This window comes from Balaenoptera musculus, chromosome 4, assembly GCF_009873245.2.
Source record: "Balaenoptera musculus isolate JJ_BM4_2016_0621 chromosome 4, mBalMus1.pri.v3, whole genome shotgun sequence".
Classification (NCBI taxonomy): domain Eukaryota; kingdom Metazoa; phylum Chordata; class Mammalia; order Artiodactyla; family Balaenopteridae; genus Balaenoptera; species Balaenoptera musculus.
Window position 1 is genome coordinate 20,034,431 of NC_045788.1, and position 21,056 is coordinate 20,055,486.

The window sequence follows — 21,056 nt, forward strand, 5'->3', positions numbered from 1 at the left end:
AGGTCCTCTGTGACCATACAGGCCTCACTTTCTTCAGCAATCACCTCCTTTGGGGCAGGACATACATTCAAGAGCAACAGAGCCTGATAAAACCCAACCCTCAGGGCTTCTACTCCAACTGGGGATCAGACCATGCCCATGACAGGGTGGTGACAGCCAGGAAACAGAGAGGAAACCCTGCCTCATATCCATCATAGGCTCTAGATACTACAACACCAACCACATATCCTATCAAGGGGATAAGGGTCAGCACACCCTGAGGAGATACGTGGCTGGCATCTATAACAAAAGTAGCCCTTGCACCAAAACCACTGGACACACACAGTCTCTACAGGGACACTCCCACATAAAAACACCCCTTCAAGACCACAGTGGATAACTGTTTCTCCTCAATTCATAGAGATAGAGAAAGTTAATTAAAATGAAAAGGCAGAGGAAATAGTCCCAATTGAAAGAACAAGAGAAATCTCCTGAAAGAACAATAATGAAACAGACCTCACCAATCTCCTAGACCCCAAGTTCAAAAAGAAGGTAATAAAAAAATACTAAATTTTTAAATTTCCATTTCTCTAGGAGGTAGGTCAAAAAGGATCTTGCTGTGATTTATGTCAAAGAGTGTTCTTCCTATGTTTTCCTCTAAGAGTTTTATAGTGTAAAAGACTTGAGGACATGGGGAGGGGGAAGGGTAAGCTGGGACGAAGTGAGAGAGTAGCATTGACATATATACACTACCAAATGTAAGTGTGGAAGCAGCTGCATCGCATAGGGAGATCAGCTCAGTGCTTTGTGATCACCTAGAGGGGTGGGATAGGGAGGATGGGAGGGAGATGCAAGAGGGAGGGGATATAGGGATATATGTATACATATAGCTGATTCACTTTGTTATATAGCAGAAACGAACACAACATTGTAAAGCAATTATACTCCAATAAACATGTTAAAAAAACCCTAAATGAATGAAGAAAGATTATCAATATAAATACGGATCACTGTAACATGGAACTAGAAACTATAAAGAGGAACCTGTAAAAACTAGACAATTTAATTGCCGAGATAAAAACCTATCTAGAAGTGATGAATAGCAGACTAAATGCCACAGAAGAACAAATAAGTGATCTGGAAGATAGAATAATGGAAATCACCCAATCAGACAAATGGAAAAAAAAAAGAAAGAAAGCAACATATGAAATCTATGGTATAGTATAAAACGTGCCAAAAATAAACACCACCAAAACAGAATACACATTCTTTTCAAGAGCGCATGGCATGTTCTCTAGTATAGACCACATATGAGGTCACAAATCAAGCCTCAACAAATTTAAGAGGATAGAAATTATTTCAAGCATCTTTTCTGATCACAACAGTATGAAACTAGAAATCAACCACACAAAGAAAAATGGGAAAAGAAATGAACACATGGAGACTAAACAACATGCTACTAAAAAACCAGTGGGTCAACAATGAAATCAGAGAAATCAGAAAATACCTCGAGACAAACAAAAATGAAAACACAACCTTACAAAATCTGTGGAATCCAGTAAAAGCTGTTCTAAGAGAGAGGTTCATAGCAATACAGGCCTTCCTCAAGAAAAAAGAAAAACATCAAATAAACAGTGTAACCTACCACGTAAAATAATTAGAAAAAGAAGAACAAACAAAACCCAAAGTCAGCAGAAGGAAGGAAAAAATAAAGATCAGAGAGGAAATAAATAAAATAGAGATTAAAAAAAACAATAGAAGAAATCAATAAAACCAAGAGCTGTTTTTCGGAAAAAAAAAAATCGACAAACCTATAGACAAACTCACCAAGAGGAAAAGGGAGAGGAACCAAATAAACAAAATAAGAAATGATACAGGGAATTGTGTTCGCTGCCACCACCGTCGCTCTCCGACGCCAGTGCTGCCTCTAGCTCGCTGAGCTCCAGCCGAAGGAGAAGGGGGTAGTAAGTAAGGAGGTCTCTATACCATGGCTCGTACAAAGCAGACTGCCCGCAAATCGACCAGTGGTAAAGCACCGAGGAAGCAACTGGCTACAAAAGCCGCTCGCAAGAGTGCGCCCTCTAAAGAAACCTCATCGTTACAGGCCTCGTACCGTGGCACTCCGTGAAATTAGACGTTATCAGAAGTCCACTGAACTTCTGATTTGCAAACTTCCCTTCCAGCGTCTGGTGTGGGAAATTGCTCAGGATTTCAAAACAGATCTGTGCTTCCAGAGTGCAGCTATTGGTGCTTTGCAGGAGGCAAGTGAGGCCTATCTGGTTGGCCTTTTTGAAGACACGAACCTGTGTGCTATCCATGCCAAATGTGTAACAATTATGCCAAAAGGCATCCAGCTAGCACGCCACATATGTGGAGAACGTGCTTAAGAATCCACTATGATGGGAAACATTTCATTCAAAAAAAAATTCTCTTCCTGTTATTGGTAGTTCTGAACGTTAGATTTATTTTTTCCCCCATGGGGTCAAAAGGTACCTAAGTATATGATTGCAGGTGGAAAAATGGGGGACAGAAATCAGGTATTGGCAGTTTTTCCATTTTCGTTTGTGTGTAAATTTTTAATATAAATGCAGGGACATAAAGCATTAATGCAAGTCAAAATGTTTCAGTGAACAAGTTTCAGCAGTTCAACTTTATAACAATTATAAATAAACCTGTTAAATTTTTCTGGACAATGCCAGCATTTGGATTTTTTTTAAAACAAGCAAATTTCTTATTGACTGCAACTAAATGGTGTTTGTAGCATTTTTATCATACAGTAGATTCCATCCATTCACTATACTTTTCTAACTGAGTTGTCCTATATGCAAGTACATGTTTTTTTTTTTTTTTTTTTTTAATTTTTTTTTTAATGCTATTCTTGTCTGCTTACATTCTTTTTATGTATGTATGTATGTATGTATGCATGGCTGTGTTGGGTCTTCGTTTCTGTGCGAGGGCTTTCTCTAGTTGTGGCAAGCGGGGGCCACTCTTCATCGCGGTGCACGGGCCTCTCACTATCGCGGCCTCTCGTTGCCGAGCACAGGCTCCAGACGCGCAGGCTCAGTAATTGTGGCTCACGGGCCGAGTTGCTCCGCGGCATGTGGGATCTTCCCAGACCAGGGCTCGAACCCGCGTCCCCTGCATTGGCAGGCAGATTCTCAACCACTGCGCCACCAGGGAAGCCCGCAAGTACATGTTTTTAATGTTGTCTGTCTTCTGTGCTGTTCCTGTAAGTTTGCTATTAAAATACATTAAACTATATAAAAAAAGAAATGGTACAGGAGAAATAACAACTGATACCACAGAAGTACAAAAAGTCATAAGAGAACACAATCAACAGTTATATGACAACAAATTGAACAACCTAGAAGAAATGGACAAGTTTCTAGAAACATACAGCCTGCCAAAACTGATTCAAGAAGAAACAGATAATTTGAACAGACTGATCACTAGAAGTAAAGTAGAATCTGTAATTTAAAAACTCCCTTCAGACAAAAGTCCAGGACTGGATGGCTTCACTGGAGAATTCTACCAAACATACAAAGAAGAACTTATACCTACCTTTCTCAAACTATTCCAAAAAACTGAAGAGAATGGAACACTCCCAAATTCATTCTATGCAGCCAACATCACCCTGATATGAAAACCAAAGACAATACCAAAAAAAAAGAAAATTACAGGTCATTACCTTTGATGAATATAGATGCAGAAATCCTCAAGAAAATATTAGCAAACTGAGTCAAACAATACATAAAAAAGATCATACACCATGATCAAGGTAGATTAATTCTAGGGTTGAAAGGATGATTCAACACACACACAAATCAATCAATGTGATACACCACTTTAACAAATGGAAAGATAAAAATCCACATGATCATCTTAACAGATGCAGAAAAAGCATTTGACAAAATTCAACATTCATTCATGATAAAAACTCTCACCAAAGTGGGTACAGAGGGAACACATCTCAACAATAAAAGCAATTTACAACAAACTCACAGCCAACATAATATTCAATGGTTAAAAGCTGAAAGCCATCCCCCTAAATCCAGGAACATGCCAAGGATGCCCTCTTTTACCACTTCTATTCAACATACTATTGGAAGTCTTATCCACAGTAATCAGACAAGAAAAAGAAATAAAAGATATCCAAACTGGAAGGGAAGAGGTAAAACTGTCACTATTTGCAGATGACATGATACTGTATGTAGAGAACTCTAAAGATTCCACACAGAAACTATTAAAACTAATAAATGCATTCAGAAATGCAGCAGGATACAAGATTAATATACAGAAATCTGTTGCATTTCTTTACACAAATAATGAAATATCAGAGAGTGAAAAAAAATCCCATTTAAAATCACGTCAACAAAAATAACTAGAAACAAACTTAACCAAGGAGGTGGAAGACCTATATGCTGAAAACTATAAAACATTGATAAAAGCAATTGAACATGATTCAAACAAATGGAAAGATAGTCCATGCTCTTGGATTGGAAGGATTAATATTGTTAAAATGGCCATCCTACCCAAAGCAAACTACAGATTTAAGACAATCCCTATCAAAATACCCATGACATTTTTCACAGAACTAGAACAAATAACCCTAAAATTTATATGGAACCACAAAAGGCCAAGAATTGCCAAAGGAATCCTGAGGAAAAAGAACAAACCTGGAGGCATAACCCTTCCAGACTTCTGACAATACTACAAAGCTACAGTAATCAAAACAGCATGGTATTGGCACAAAAATAGACAAATAGATCAATGGAACAGAATAGAGAGCACAGAAATAAACCTATGCACCTACTGTCAATTAATCTATTCTTTCCTCCTCTTGCAAAGGAGGCAAGAATATGCAATGAAGAAAAGATAGTCTCTTCAACAAGTGGTGTTAGGAAAGCTGGGCAACTACATGTAAATCAATGAAATTAGAACACTCTGTCACACCACATACAAAAATAAACTCAAAATAGTTTAAAGACCTAAATATAAGACATGACACCATAAAACTCCTAGAAGAGAATATAGGCAAAACATTCTCTGACATAAATTGTAGCAATATTTTCTTAGTTTCGTCTCTCTAGTCAAAAGAAATAAAAGCAAAAATAAACAAATGGGACCTAATCAAACTTAAAAGCTTTTGCACAGTGAAAGAAACCATCAACAAAATGAAAAGACAGCCTATGGAATGGGAGAAAATATTTGCAAATGATGTGACCAACAAGGTGTTAATATCCAAAATATACAAACAGCTCATACAACACAATATTGAAAAGACAAACAAACCTATCAAAAACCGGGCAGAAGATCTAAATAGACATTTTTCCAAAGAAGACATACAGATGGCCAATGGGCACATGAAAAGATGCTGAACATCACTAATTATTAGAAAAATGCAAATCAAAAACACGAGGCATCACTTGACACCAGTCAGAATGGCCATCATTAAAAAGTCTACAAATATTAAATGCTGGAGAGGGTGTGGAGAAAAGGGAACCCTCCTACACTGTTGGTGGGAATGTAAAGTGGGCAGCCAAAGAAAACAGCATGGAGCTTCCTTTTTAAAAAACTAAAAATAGAACTACTATATGATCCAGAAATTCCATTCCTGGGTATATATCCAGAAAAAATTAAAACTCTAATTTGAAATGATACACACACCTCAATGTTCATAGCAACACTATTTACAATAGCCAAGACATGGAAACAACCTAAGTGTCCATCAACAGACAATTGGCTTAAGAAGAAGTGGTGTATGTATACAATGGAATATTACTCAGCCTTAAAAACAAACGAATGAGATATTTCCATTTGCAGCAACATGGATGGACCTAGAGAATATTATATTTAGAGAAGTAAGTCAGAGAAAGGCAACTACTATATGATATCACTTATATGGAATCTAAAAAGAATACAAATGAATCTATATACAAAACAGAGACAGACTCACAGACATAGAAAACAAACTTGTGGTTACCAAAGGGGAGAGGGAAGAGGAGGGACAAATTAGGAGTATGGGATTAACAGACAGAAGCTACTATACATGAAATAGATAAGAAACAAGGATATACTGAATAGCAAAGGGAATTATATTCAATATCTTGTAATAACCTATAATGAAGTATAATCTGACCAAACCCTGGATCACTTTGCTGTACACCTGAAACTAATACAATATTGTAAGTCAACTATACTTCAATAAAAAAATGAGGTTCAGACATACTGCGTACCAGTCCTTTATGAAATGTACGTGTAGCAAATGTCTCTACCACAGTCTTTGAAGACTTTAGCACTTGATTCCCTGTTATTCTCACCCATTGCACCTCTATTGTAATTGGTGGTGATTTTAATATTCTTGTGGATTCCCTGCCACCGCCCCCAAATCTCAGACTCTTGGTTCTCTTCCCCTTCAACAGTTTTGTCCTTCCTCCTACCTCACCGACTCATACTCTAGACTTTGTCATGAAACTGATGATAGTTATCAGTTACATCCATTAAACTAAACTTTGCTTACTAAATAATAAATTGTAACCTACCTTCACTGATCAAGCTCACTTTTTTTTAAACAAAAACTTGCATATCCTGCAAGTGTTACATAGTCTAAACAATGTTACAGGACCCCTTCACCACACCTATAGATAATATCTCTGACAAAGGAGTGTAGATGTGTTTGCTCAGGTTGTTTTTCAGAAACTTGGAGTCACTTATTGTCTAGTTCAAACTTGAGCATTTTAAGGCTGATCGGGACTGCTGGCCCTCAAGCTGGGCATGCATGAGTGTTCAGTCAGTGACCTTTTGATGTCAGAGGGCCAAAAATTCCACCCTCAGGGTATGCTTACACCACCATTTTCTGAACATGCATGCAATGAAGAGGAAGGTAGCGAGTTGTGCCCACACAGAATGATGGTTAACTCACCTTTTTCTTATTTTCAATCACCTTTCCCCATGCTCCCCATGCCTCAGGTCACCCTACTTCTTTTTCCCATAAATATCCTGAGCCCCTCACCTTCAGGGAAGCGGGTTTGAGATTTGTTCTCCCATTTCCTTGCTTGGCTGCCTCGTGAATAACCCCCTTCTCTGTTGCAAATCTCGGCGTCTCAGCATTTGGCTTGCTGCACATTGGGCAAACTTGGTTTGGTAACAATTACTCCAAATTATGACCCCTCCCATAATCACAATTTCAAACATTAATTTTCAGAGAATCACTTCCTAACTTCCTAGCTTAGTCCTTTATTTAAAAAAATTTTTGTAAAAATTTTATTGAAGGAGAGTTGATTTACAATGTTGTGTTAATGAAATTAGAACACTCCCTTACACCATACACAAAAATAAACTCAAAATGGATTAAAGACCTAAGTGTAAGGCCAGACACTATCAAACTCTTAGAGGAAAACATAGGCAGAACACTCTATGACATAAATCACAGCAAGATCCTTTTTGGCCCAGCTCCTAGAGAAATGGAAATAAAAACACAAATAAACAAATGGGACCTAATGAAACTTAAAAGCTTTTGCACAGCAAAGGAAACCATAAACAAGACCAAAGACAACCCTCAGAATGGGAGAAAATATTTGCAAATGAAGCAACTGACAAAGGATTAATCTCCAAGATTTACAAGCAGCTCATGCAGCTCAATAACAAAAAAACAAACAACCCAATCCAAAAATGGGCAGAAGACCTAAATAGACATTTCTCCAAAGAAGATATACAGATTGCCAACAGACACATGAAAGAATGATCAACATCATTAATCATTAGAGAAATGCAAATCAAAACTACAATGAGATATCATCTCACACCGGTCAGAATGGCCATCATCAAAAAATCTAGAAACAATAAATGCTGGAGAGGGTGTGGAGAAAAAGGAACCCTCTTGCACTGTTGGCGGGAATGTAAATTGATACAGCCACTATGGAGAACAGTATGGAGGTTCCTTAAAAAACTAAAAATAGAACTACCATACGACTCAGCAATCCCACTACTGGGCATATACCCTGAGAAAACCATAATTCAAAAAGAGTCATGTACCAAAATGTTCATTGCAGCTCTGTTTACAATAGCCAGGACATGGAAGCAACCTAAGTGTCCATCATCAGATGAATGGATAAAGAAGATGTGGCACATATATACAATGGAATATTACTCAGCCATAAAAAGAAATGAAATGGAGGTATTTGTAGTGAGGTGGATGGAGTTAGAGTCTGTCATACAGAGTGAAGTAAGTCAGAAAGAGAAAAACAAATACAGTATGCTAACACATATATATGGAATCTAAGGAAAAAAAAAAAGGTCATGAAGAACCTAGTGGCAAGACGGGAATAAAGACACAGACCTACTAGAGAATGGACTTGAGGATATGGGGAGGGGGAGGGGTAAGATGTGACACGGTGAGAGATTGGCATGGACATATATACACTCCCAAATGTAAAATAGATAGCTAGTGGGAAGCAGCCGCATAGCACAGGGAGATCAGCTCGGTGCTTTGTGACCACCTAGAGGGGTGGGATAGGGAGGGTGGGAGGGAGGGAGATGCAAGAGGGAAGAGGTATGGGAACATATGTATATGTATAACTGATTCACTTTGTTATAAAGCAGAAACTAACACACCATTGTAAAGCAATTATACTCCAATAAAGATGTTAAAAAAAAAAGAGAGAGTTAAGAGACATAACAACCAAATGTAACATGTAGATCTTGTTAGGATCTTGATTCAAAAAAGAAGCAACTCCAAGGCATTTTAACAGATCACCAGAGAAATTTAATTATAGACTAGGTATAATAAAATATCATGAAATTATTATTATAATGTGATAAAGGCAAGACATTATTAAAAATATTTCTTATCTGTTAGAGATGCATATGGAAGTGTTCACAGATTTTAAAAATATGATATCTAGTTATGCTTTAAAATATCCAAGAATAGCATGTGTGAAGAATACATGGAATGAAATTGGCAAAACAGTGATATGTATTCAAGCTGCATAATAAAATATGAGGATCATTAAAAAAAATTTTTGTAAAAATTTTATTGAAGGAGAGTTGATTTACAATGTTTTGTTAATTACTGCTGTACAGAATAGTGACTCAGTTATACATATATATACATTCTTTTTAAAAAATATTCCTTTCCATTCTGGTGTATCATAGGATATTGAATATAGTTCTCTGTGCTATACAGTAGGACCTTGTTGTTTACCCATCCTGTATATAAAAGCTTACATCTGCTAACCCCAACCTTCCCAACCCCCTCCTTCTTGGCAACCACCAGTCTGTCCTCTATGTCCACAATTCTTTTTCTGTTTCATAGATAAGTTCATTTGTGTCATATTTTAGATTCCACATATAAGTGATATCATATGGTATTTATTTCTCTTTCTGACTTCACTTAGTATGATAATCTCTTGTTGCATCCATGTTGCTGCCAATGGCATTATTTCATTCTTTTTTATGGCTGAGTAGTATTCCACTGTATATATGTACCACATCTTCTTTATCCATTCAGCTGTTGATGGACATTTAGGTTGTTTCTGTGTCTTGGCTACTGTGAATAGTGCTGCTATGAACATAGGGGTGCGTGCATCTTTTTGAATTATAGTTTCATCTGGCTATATGCCCAGGAATGGGATTGCTGGATATGTGGAAACCTAGCAAAGGCCACTCCCTCCATTTGTGCAAGTGATCTCATCTCATTTTGCCCCTTCAAGAACATCACTCTAGCAATTTTCCCATCTCTGTCCAGCATCATCACATTTTAGCTACCTCTACTGAATCAGTATCTTCAATATATAATTGAGAAGTAAACTCTTCCATCTTAAACAAATACTTTCTTGACATGACTTTCTCCTCCAGTTTCTACATCAATTTCCTACTTTCTTATATACCAAAACTGTTGTATTAGTCAACTATACCAGCACTCTCTAATTTCCCTCTTCCCACTATCTCTTGAAACCACTCCAACCCGACTTCTGTCTATGCTAGTCATGTGTAAGCACTCTTATTAGGTCACCAATGATCTCCACATTATGAAATCCAGGGATTAATTCTCAGTCTTCATGGACATCATATGACACAGTCAGTCTCTCTCTCCTTTAAATATTTTCCCCCTTGGCATCCAAGATCTCACACTCTCCCTGTCTGTCTCTGGCTTCTCCTTCACAGTTTCCTTGGTTGTTTGCTCCTCATTCTGAACACTGGAATATCTTGGGACACTAATGTTGACGTTATTATTTTCTATCAACCTTCTGTACCTTTCTCATGAGCATCCAAAAGCTTTGTCAGCATTTTCTCCTGGATATCTGTTAAGTTGAACCATACAGAGTTTTCATTTTTGTAGGTCAGAATGGTTGAATATTATCAACTTTATATAAGTCAATCTAATAATAGGCAGTACAAAGTTCAGGTCCAAATTTGAACTCCTCATATTTCCCTAAACCCAATCCTTTCAAAGTGTTCCCCATCACAGTAATTGGCAGTTTCTTCTTGTTGCTCAAGCCAAAAACTTGGAATTGTCCTTGAAAGTCTTTCTTTCACATCCATTCCATCTAGATATCCTGGACCATAGCACTTCTTACCATCCCTCCTGCTTCCACCTTCATCCCTTTAGTAAATTACCATAGAAACCTCCTAAGTGGTCTCCTCCCCTCTCTTCTTTGTCTCTTTTCAGGCTAGTCTCCACGCAATAGCTAGAGTGGTTCTGTTAAACCATAAGTCAGATCATGTCACTCCTCTGCTCAAACATATCCAGTTTCACTCAGGGTCAAAGCCCATGTTTTTATATGGGCCTACAGGGCTCTTTATAATCTGGACATCCCACCTCCATTACATCAGACTGCACCTCCTATTACTCTCCCCCTTGCTCCTTCTGTTACAGCTGTCTCGTCTCTGTGCTTTTCCTAGAAATTGACAGACATACTCACAGATTTTGCAATTGTTCTTCTGCTACCCATCTATCTGCATGGTTCTTCACTTCTTTCAGACCATGACTCAAAAGGTACCATCTCTGAGGCTTTCCCTGAGCACACCATCTGAAATGGTAATCTCTAACCCTCCACCTCCCCTTAATCTTTAGCAATTTTGAGTGTTTAACATGGTTTTCATTTTCTTTATTTATCTTGCTTACCCTCTGTATTCTCTTCACCGGAGTATAAGTTCATGATGGCAGTGATTTTTAACTGTTTTGCCTTTTGATATATTCCCAATTTTGGAACACTCTCAGCTATGTAGTGGACACTCAAAGATATATATTGAATAAATGAATGATTTTTTTTCTTTCATCAATTATGAGTGTTCTCGTTTATTATGAATCTCTTCAAATATTGCCCTCCATTTCATTTTCTCTACTTCTGCCCTCTGAAACTTCACTAGTCATATGTTAGAACTTCTTTTCCTCTGATAACTCTTATTCTCTCTTTATTATTTTTGTGTCTATGCCCTTCTACGATAAATTATAGGTAGTTTCTCTAACTCTTCAGCTGTTTCTAATCTGTTTAAATGCATAAATTATATTCCTTTTAAAATGTTTATATAGCATAGCTCTGGATGTTCATTTTAATCAATTTTTAAAAAGCAGTTATGTAATTTATGACAGTTTCTTTTACCTTAGGCTTCTTTTGTCCTCCTTTTATTTTGCTGAATAATTTATATACCTTTAAAATAGTATGGATCTGGTGAATATCTTCATTGTTTGAGGAGTTGATTTTACTATTTTTTTCATTCAGCTGTCTCTCGTTTACATTGGGTTGTTACCTAAGTCCCTGCTTTGGATTGTGAGGTTATGCTTGCTGGAACTTTATTTTTTGAGAGGGCTTTGAGGCCTAGGGATAAGGGGTATTCTCTCAGAGAGGACTTGGGCTGCTTTGGGAAGTTCCCAGAAGCATCAGGGAGGGAAGCCTTTGCACTCAGTTCTTAGTCTGTCTCTCTCTTTTGTCCCTCCTGGCTATTGCCATCCTTTACCTCTCCTTTCCTTCCCTTCACTTTTCCTTCTTCTTTTTCTCCTCCTTTTCTTACTTCCCTCTTTTTTATTCATACAGAGTGAGTTCTAGACCAAGATACCATGAGGGCCACCCTTGATTTGTACCTCCGTTGGTCTAAGTGGCTTACCTGGTCAAGTGACCAAGACCCTCATTCCTGAGGGGAATGAGCTCCTGGTAAACCATAAAAAGGAACAAAATTGGGTCATTTGTAGAGATGTGGATGGACCTAGAGTCTGTCATACAGAGTGAAGTAAGCCAGAAAGAGAACAACAAATATCGTATATTAACGCATATATGTGGCATCTAGGAAAATGGTACAGATGAACCTATTTGCAGGGCAGGAATAGAGATGTAGACATAGAGAACGGACATGTGAACACAGGGCGGGAAGGGGAGGGTGGGACGAATTGGGAGATTAAGATAGACATATATACACTACCATGCTTAAAAGAGATAGCTAGCGGGAACATGCTATAAAGCACAGGAAGCTCAGTTTGGTGCTCTGTGACGACCTAGATGTGTGGGATGGGGGTGTGGGAGGGAGGTCCAAGAGGGAGGGGATATAGGTACGCATATAGCTGATTCACTTCATTGTACAGTAGAAACTAACACAACATTGTAAAACAATTATACTCCAGTAAAAAGAAAAAAAAAGGATTATCTCGGTACCAAACGTGTACTTCCATGCCCTCAGTGTGAAATTCGCAGAAGAGCCTTAATTTCCCCCTTCCTTTAGAGACAAGATTGAGATAGGCAAAATTTGGTACCATTTTCCTTTGAAGACTGGGTTCTTTTACTTCATCTATTGGTGGAGTCATATTTGGGAGTCTGAGATCTATGCAGGAGTTCTCCAATGCAAGAGTGTTCCTATCCTGTGTGTACACTTAGGTTTGCCTCCTGATCCCCATGTTTGGTTTATGAAACCAAATCTGTAAGCCACCAAGGACTTCTAATAATTTTTGGTCTCTCAGTATTTCCTCTATTTGCCAGATATTTATTGATTTTAAAGGATGTTTTAAAAAACATATCCAGCACTCTTACATGTTTTGTTCATGAAGATTTTTTTGACCATGCTAGTCTGAGATGGAAGTCTTCAGTTATCTCTTTATCACAGAATGTGATACTCTGGAGAAATGGAAGTCACTATTTACAGAAATAGAATCATCATCCTAGGCTGGGACTTGAGGCTAATTAACTGCTGATTCTTTATTCTGAACCATATGGAAGGGAATATGGCATAGTGGAAGTGTATGTGTCAGTGTGAGAGTGTGAATTTTGGTCAAGCTGGTAGTCATTGTGGGGAGGGAGTAGTCTCTCTTTCGTTCAGTTAATATTGACAGGGATAATATAAACATAGATGTCAGTTTTCAGAATAGCTAAACAACTTTGCAATGTCCAAAATGTAGTGAAAGTTCAAACTTTAAGTGCACAGGTGACACTGGGGTTCACTCAAGGAACTGAATCTCAAAACATGTGGTGGCAGCTGGGCTTTCAGCTCCTTTGAGAGGGCTGAAATTCTGCCCCTCTGTCTGTCAGTCATTGACCAAGTCCTGACCATTTGGGGCTGGCTGCTGTAGAGGTTGTGGTTTGGCTTCCAGGGCAAGTTGCTGCAGAGGCTATGGGTCAGTGTCATATTATCATATATGATCTGGTCATTGTTCATTTGTTTATTCAGTCTCTCAGGCTCTCCCCCTCCCTGCCTTTTGATCATTCTCATGCTTGCAAGAGGTAGATCAATTCAGGGAAGGGTAGAGATCCTGATCTTCACTGCCTAGGGATTGTTCCTTCATCTCCATAGTCAGTAGTATTGCAAGATCTTTTTGATCTTTTTGTACCCTCTTGGCTATCATCTGATGAGGGAATGGCTGTGCAGAAGCACTGAAGACTGTGGATAGAACTCAACAGGCCAGCATTATGATCACTGTGACAAAAACAAGAACAACTAACAGTCCCTTTATTAGTTATTTCAGAACCAGGGACCCCAATTGCCCAACTCAAGCCGAGTTGGGCAATTGGCCATAAGGATCAGCGTTAGAGAGTAAAGCAGCTTTTTCTTTAAGGTGATGGTCTGTTCCAACTTGTCTCTTGCATTGATCCAACAAGTCCAGCAAAAATATTAGCAATAATACAAATGCCTTAATGACCAACTAATAAGAAATCTAGGGTAATGTGCTTTTTCATCACTACTTATGCCAATAAGTTGAGACTGATCTGTATTCCATCTAGGATAGAGGAGATATCATTAATAATTTTGCCGGGATTAAGTTTCTTACAGGATTTTCTATTTGATTCTCACCAGTGGGAACATTCCTCAAATTGTTTGCTAAACTATTAGTCAGTAATTCTTCCAAGTTGGATGCCTGATAATCAAAGGTGGCCTCATTTTGGAGTTTACATGTGAGTCAGAATTTCCAGCCACTGTGGTTTATACAATTAAGGTGTCAGTGTACAGACAAGAGTTGGAATATGTTCCGAAAGTGTGTGATGATTAGCTTGAGACAAACAGGATCAGGCATCCTGGTCACACAGGAGTAGTATGTTGTAGGGTCACATGGTGAGTTAAGAAAAAAGGAGTTGCTCACAGCACAAGGTCAGAACCAAGGCCTTACATTAGCCTACATATTTGGACCTTCTATTAGTCTCTTCCAGTTAGCAGGTATTCAACCCATAGCCCAAGGTTGTTGAATTCAAATTTAGGATTACCTGGGATCTGATCAGTAGATTATAAAAACTCGTTCTTTTTCTGGAAATAAAGACACTAGCAAAGTCATAGGTTGATTTGTTCAATGTAATTTGCCCATCTGGGTGAAAGTTGAAATCCCTTCAGCTGTAGTTTCCTATGGTCTCACTTGATAAGATTGAAATTTCTCAGAGATTTTTTGTCATGGAAGTCTGGTGATGGATGGCATATAGAGCAATCAGTAAGATTAAGGATAGTGACTATTGTTTGGGATAATCTAAGAATGGTGTTTGAATGAGTACGTTTTGACCTAACAATTATAATCAGGAGGGAAACAAAGAGAAAAAGGGCCATTATTGGCAGATAACACCAGGGGTTTATAGAAAATGAGAAAAACATTGATTATAAGCAAACAGATACAAAACAAAACAGGAATTAGATAAGAGTCTTGGTTGATGTCTTGGGCAGAAGCTGTGGACTATCTGAGGTTATCTGCTTGTTCTGAAAGTCTTAGGTCAGCTGTCTGCTTCTTTTTTTTTTAACTTTATTCAGGTATAATTGACAAATAAAAATTGTATATATTTAAGATGTACAACTTGATGTTTTGATATATGTATACAGGGCGAAATGGTCACCATAATCAAGCTAATCAACATATACATCTGCTCGCATAGTTACTTTCGTGTGTGTGTGTGTGTGTGTGTGTGTGTGTGTGAGGACACTTTAGAGCCACCCTCTTACTAAATCAAGTACAGTTGGATTCGACTAAATGTGGAATTGAAAATATTTGAAAAAAATTCCAGAAATTTCACAAAAGCAAAACCTAAATTTGCCATGGTCTTGCAACTATTTACATAGCATTTACATTGTGTTAGGTACCATACGTATTCCAGAGGTGATTTAATGTATACAAGATGAACCAACAGGCAAATGAAATGATGCTCAACATTGCTAATCACCAGGGACATGCAAATCAAAACCACAATGAGATGTTACTTCACACCTATCAGAATGGCCCTCATCAAAATGACCACAAATAACAAATGTTTATGAGAATGTAGAGAAAAGAGAACCCTAAGTACACTGTTGGTGGGAATGTAAACTGGCTCAGTTACTGTGGAAAACAGTACGGAGTTTCCTCAAAAACTGAAAATATGATTCAGCAGTTCCACTCCTGGGTGTGTATCTGAAGAAAACGAAAATATTAATTCAAAAAGATACATGCACCCCCAGTGTTCATAGCAGCATTATTTACCAATTGCCAAGGTTTGGAAGCAACCCAAGTATCCATCAACAGATGAATGGATAAAGAAGATATGCATATATCTATATATACACACACACACATACAAGTGCATACACAAACACACACACAATGGAATATAATGGAATATTACTCAGTCAAAAAAAGAATGAAATTTTGCCATTTGCAAAAACATGGATGGACTTGGCATGTATCGTGCTTAGTGAAATAAGTCAGATAGAGAAAGACAAATACTGTATGTTATTGCTTATATGTAGAATCTAAAAAAATAAAACAAATGAACAAATATTACAAAACAGAAACAGACTCACATGTATGAGAACAAACTAGTGGTTACCAGTGGGATTAGGGAAAGACTTACAGGCAAGATAGTGGTAGAGGATTAAGAGGTACAAAATACTATGTATAAGATAAACTGCAAGGACATATTTTACAGTAAGGTGAATGTAGCCAATATTTTATAACAACTTTAAATGGAGTATAATCTATAAAAAATTTGAATTACTATGTTGTCCCCCTGAAACTAATATAATATTGTAAATCAACTATACTTCAAAAAAATTAGTACATTTCCATAGGTTAAAAACAAACAGAAAAAAAAGAACTGTTAGTTTCTGTAAATACAATTTAAATGTGTATATTAAAAGTTTTAAAATTTTGTATCTGAGTAAAATTGATAAACAATGTTGTGCTAGTTTTAGGTATATAGCAAAGTGATTCAGTTATACATATACATGTATCTATTCTTTTCCAAATTCTTTTCCCATTTAGGTTATTATAGAATATTGAGCAGAGCTCCCTGTATTATACAGTAGGTCCTTGTAGGTTATACATTTTAAATATAGCAGTGTACCTGTCAATCCCAAACTCCCTAACTATCCCTTCCCCCTACCCCTTCCCCCCTGGTAACCATAAGTTCATTCTCTAAGTCTGTGAGTCTGTCTCTGTTTTGTGAATAAGTTCATTTGTATCATTTTTAAAGATTCAGCATATAAGCAATATCATTTGATATTTGTCCTTCTCTTTCTGACTTACTTCACTTAGTATGATAATCTCCATGTCCATCCATGTTGCCGCAAATAGCATTATTTCATTCTTTTTAATGGCTAACATTCCATTGTATATATGTACCATATCTTCATTATCCATTCCTCTGTCGATGGACATTTAGGTTGCTTCCAGGTCTTGGCTATTATAAACAGCACTACAATGAACATTGGGGTGCATGTATCCTTTTGAACCATGTTTTTCTCCAGATATATGCCCAGGAGTGGGATTGCTGGATCATATGGTAGCTCTAATTTTAGTTTTTTAAGGAACCTCCCTACTGTTCTCCATAGTAGCTGTAGCAATTTATATTCCCACCAACAGTGTAGGAGGGTTCCTTTTTCTCCACACCCCCTCCAGCATTTACTATTTGTAGATTTTTTGATGATGACCATTCTGACTGGTGTGACGTGATATCTCATTGTAGTTTTGATTTGCATTTCTTTCATAATTAGCAATGTTGAGCATCTTTTCATGTGCCTCTTGGTCATCTGTATGTCTTCTTTGGAGAAATGTCTATTTAGGTCTTCTGCCCATTTTTTTTTTTAAACATCTTTATTGAAGTATAATTGCCTTACAATGGTGTGTTAGCTTCTGCTTTATAACAAAGTGAATCAGTTATACATATACAATATGTTACCATTTCTCTTCCCTCTTGCATCTCCCTCCCTCCCACCCTCCCCATCCCACCCCTCTAGGTGGTCACAAAGCACCAAGCTGATCTCCCTGTGCTATGCGGCTGCTTCCCACTAGTTATCTATTTTACATTTGGTAGTGTATATATGTCCATGACACTCTCTTACCCTGTCACATCTCACCCCACCCCCTCCCCATATCCTCAACTCCATTCTCTAGTAGGTCTGTGTCTTTATTCCCTTCTTGCCACTAGGTTCTTCATGGCCTTTTTTTTTCCCCTTAGATTCCGTATATATGTGTTAGCATACTGTATTTGTTTTTCTCTTTCTGACTTACTTCACTCTGTATGACAGACTCTAACTCCATCCACCTCATTACAAATACCTCCATTTCATTTCTTTTTATGGCTGAGTAATATTCCATTGTATATATGTGCCACATCTTCTTTATCCATTCATCTGTCGATGGACATTTAGGTTGCTTCCATGTCCTGGCTATTGTAAATAGAGCTGCAATGAACATTTTGGTACATGACTCTTTTTGACCTATGGTTTTCTCAGGGTATATGCCCAGTAGTGGGATTGCTGGGTCGTATGGTAGTTCTATTTTTAGTTTTTTAAGGAACCTACATACTGTTCTCCATAGTGGCTGTATCAATTTACATTCCCGCCAACAGTGCAAGAGGGTTCCTTTTTCTCCACACCCTCTCCAGCATTTATTGTTTCTAGATTTTTTGATGATGGCCATTCTGACCGGTGTGAGATGATATCTCATTGTAGTTTTGATTTGCATTTCTCTAATGATTAATGATGTTGAGCATTCTTTCATGTGTCTGTAGGCCATCTGTATATCTTCTTTGGAGAAATGTCTATTTAGGTCTTCTGCCCATTTTTTGATTGGGTTGTTTGTTTCTTTGATACTGAGGCTCATGAACTGTTTGTAAATTTTGGAGACTAATCCTTTGTTGGTTGCATTGTTTGCAAATATTTTCTCCCATTCTGTGGGTTGTCTTTTCATTTTGTTTATGGTTTCCTTTGCTGTGCAAAAGATTTTGAGTTTAATTAGGTCCCATTTGTTTATTTTTTTAATTTTCATTACTCTAGGAGGTGGATCAGAAAAGATATTGCTGTGATTTATGTCAGGGAGTGTTCTGCCTATGTTTTCCTCTTATCAAATATATGGTTTGCAAATATTTTCTCCCATCTGTAGGTTGCATTTTCACTCTCTTGATTATTTCCTTTGTTGTGCAGAAGCTTTTTAGTTTGTTACAAACTCACTTGACTATTTTTGCTCTTGTTGCCTGTGCTTTTGATGTCATAGCCAGAAAATCATTGCCCATACCAGTGTCAAGAAGCTTTTTGCCTGTGTTTTTCTCTAGTAGTTTTACTGTTTGGGGTGTTTTGTTGACTTTGGGTTGACTTTTGTATATATTGTGACATACAGGTCTAAATTCATTCTTCTATATGTGGATATCCAGTTTTCCAACACCTATCATATATTCTTGGTACCCTTGTAGAAGATAGGTTGACTGTAAATGTGTGGGGTTTATTGCTGAACTATCTATTCCATTCCATTGGTCTATATGCCTGTTCTTATGTCAGTATTGTCTTGATTACTGTAGGTTTTTAATATATTTTGAAATCAGAAAATTTCAATGACTCCAGCTTTGTGTTAGCTCAAAATTTCTTTGGCTATTTGGGGTCTTTTTGGCATCATATGAATTTTAGGATTGCTTTTTCTATTTCTGTAAAGAATGTCATTGGGATTTGAATCTGTACATCACTTTGGGTAATATGGCTATTTAAACAATATTAATTCTTCCAATACATGAACATGGGATATCTTTCCATTTATCTGTGTTCTTTAATTTCTTTCATCAATGTTTTATAATTTTCACTGTACAAGTATATCAGCTCTCTGGTTAAGTTTATTCCGAAGTATTTTATACTTTTTGTTTCTGTTGTTAATTGGATTGTTTTCTTTATTTCAGTTTCAGATAAATTGGTATTTGTGTTTAGAAAATCCAAAGATTTTTATACGTTGATTTTGTATCCTGCAACTTTAGTGAATTTGTTTATTAGTGCTAACAGGATTTTTGTTGTTATTGTTGAGTGTTTAGAATTTTCTACCCGTATAATCATATGCAAATAGAGATAATTTTACTTCTTCTTTTCTGAATTGGATGCATTTTATTTCTTTTTCTAGCTTAATTACTCTGGCTAGGGCTTACAGTACTGTGTTGAATAGAAGTGGTGAGGGTGGACATCCTTGTCTTGTATGGGATCTTCCAAGAAAAACTTAACAGTTTTCTTCCATTGTCTATGAAGTTAGCTGTGCACTTTTCATATATAGTCTTTACTGTGGTAAGGTAAGTTGCTTCCATATCTACATTGTTGAGATTTAAAAAAATCATGAATGGATGCTGAATTTTTTCAAATGCTTTTCTGTATTTATTGAGATGGTCCTATGGTTTTTATCTTTCATTCTGTTAATGTGTTGTATCATATTGATTGATTTGGATGTGTTGAACTATCTTTGCATCCGAGGGATAAATCTCACTAGTCATGGTATATAATCCTTTGAATGTGTTGTTGAAGTTGATTTGCTAGTATTTTATTGAGGACCTTTGCATCTATGTCCATCAGGGATATTGGCATGTCATTTTCTTTTCTTGTGGTGTCTTTGTCTGGCTTTGGTATCAGGGTGACGCTAGTCTCATAGGTTAGTTTGAAAGTGTTCCCTCATCTTCTTTTTTTTGAAAAAGTCTAAGAAGGATTGGTGATAATTATTTGAATGTTCAATAGAATTCACATGTGAAGCCGTCTACACCTGGGCTTTTCTTGTTAGGAGGTTTTTGATTACTGATTCAATCTCCTTATTTGTTATTGGTCTGTTCAGGCCTTTGATTTCTTCTTGACTCAGTTTTGGTGTGCTGTATGTTTCTAAGAATTTATTCATTTCTTCTAGATTATGCAGTTTGTTAGTGTATAGTTGTTCATTATAGACCCCTAAGATTCTTTTTTATTTTTAAGGTATCTGTGTAATGTCTCCTCTTTCATTTATGATTTTATTTATCTGAATCATATCTCTTTTTTCTTAGTCAAGCTCAGGGTTTATTGATTTTATCTTTTGAAAAAACAATTGAGTATTGTTGATTTTTAAAATTGTTTTTCTATTCTCTATTTGATTTATGTTTGCTCTAACCTTTAGTATTTCCTTCCTTCTTCTAACAAGGGGCTTTGTTCTTCTTTTTCTAGTTTGTTAGGTGTAAAGTTAGGATGATTTCTTTGAGATCTTTCTTCTTTTTGATGCAGGTGTTTATTGCTGTAAACTTCTGATTACTGCTTTTGCTACATTCCATAAGTTTTGTTATGTTGTGGTTTTGCTTTCATTTGTCTTGAGATAGTTTTAAAACTCCATTTTGATTTCCTCTTTGACCCATGGTTGTTTAAGAGTGTTTAATTTTGTTGTG

General features: G+C 37.0%; 1 pseudogene; it reads left to right on the plus strand.

The window, feature by feature from the left end:
• Nucleotides 1-1,936: 1,936 nt before the first annotated feature.
• Nucleotides 1,937-2,366, plus strand: LOC118894852 (annotated as a pseudogene).
• The last annotated feature ends 18,690 nt before the right edge of the window (nucleotides 2,367-21,056 follow it).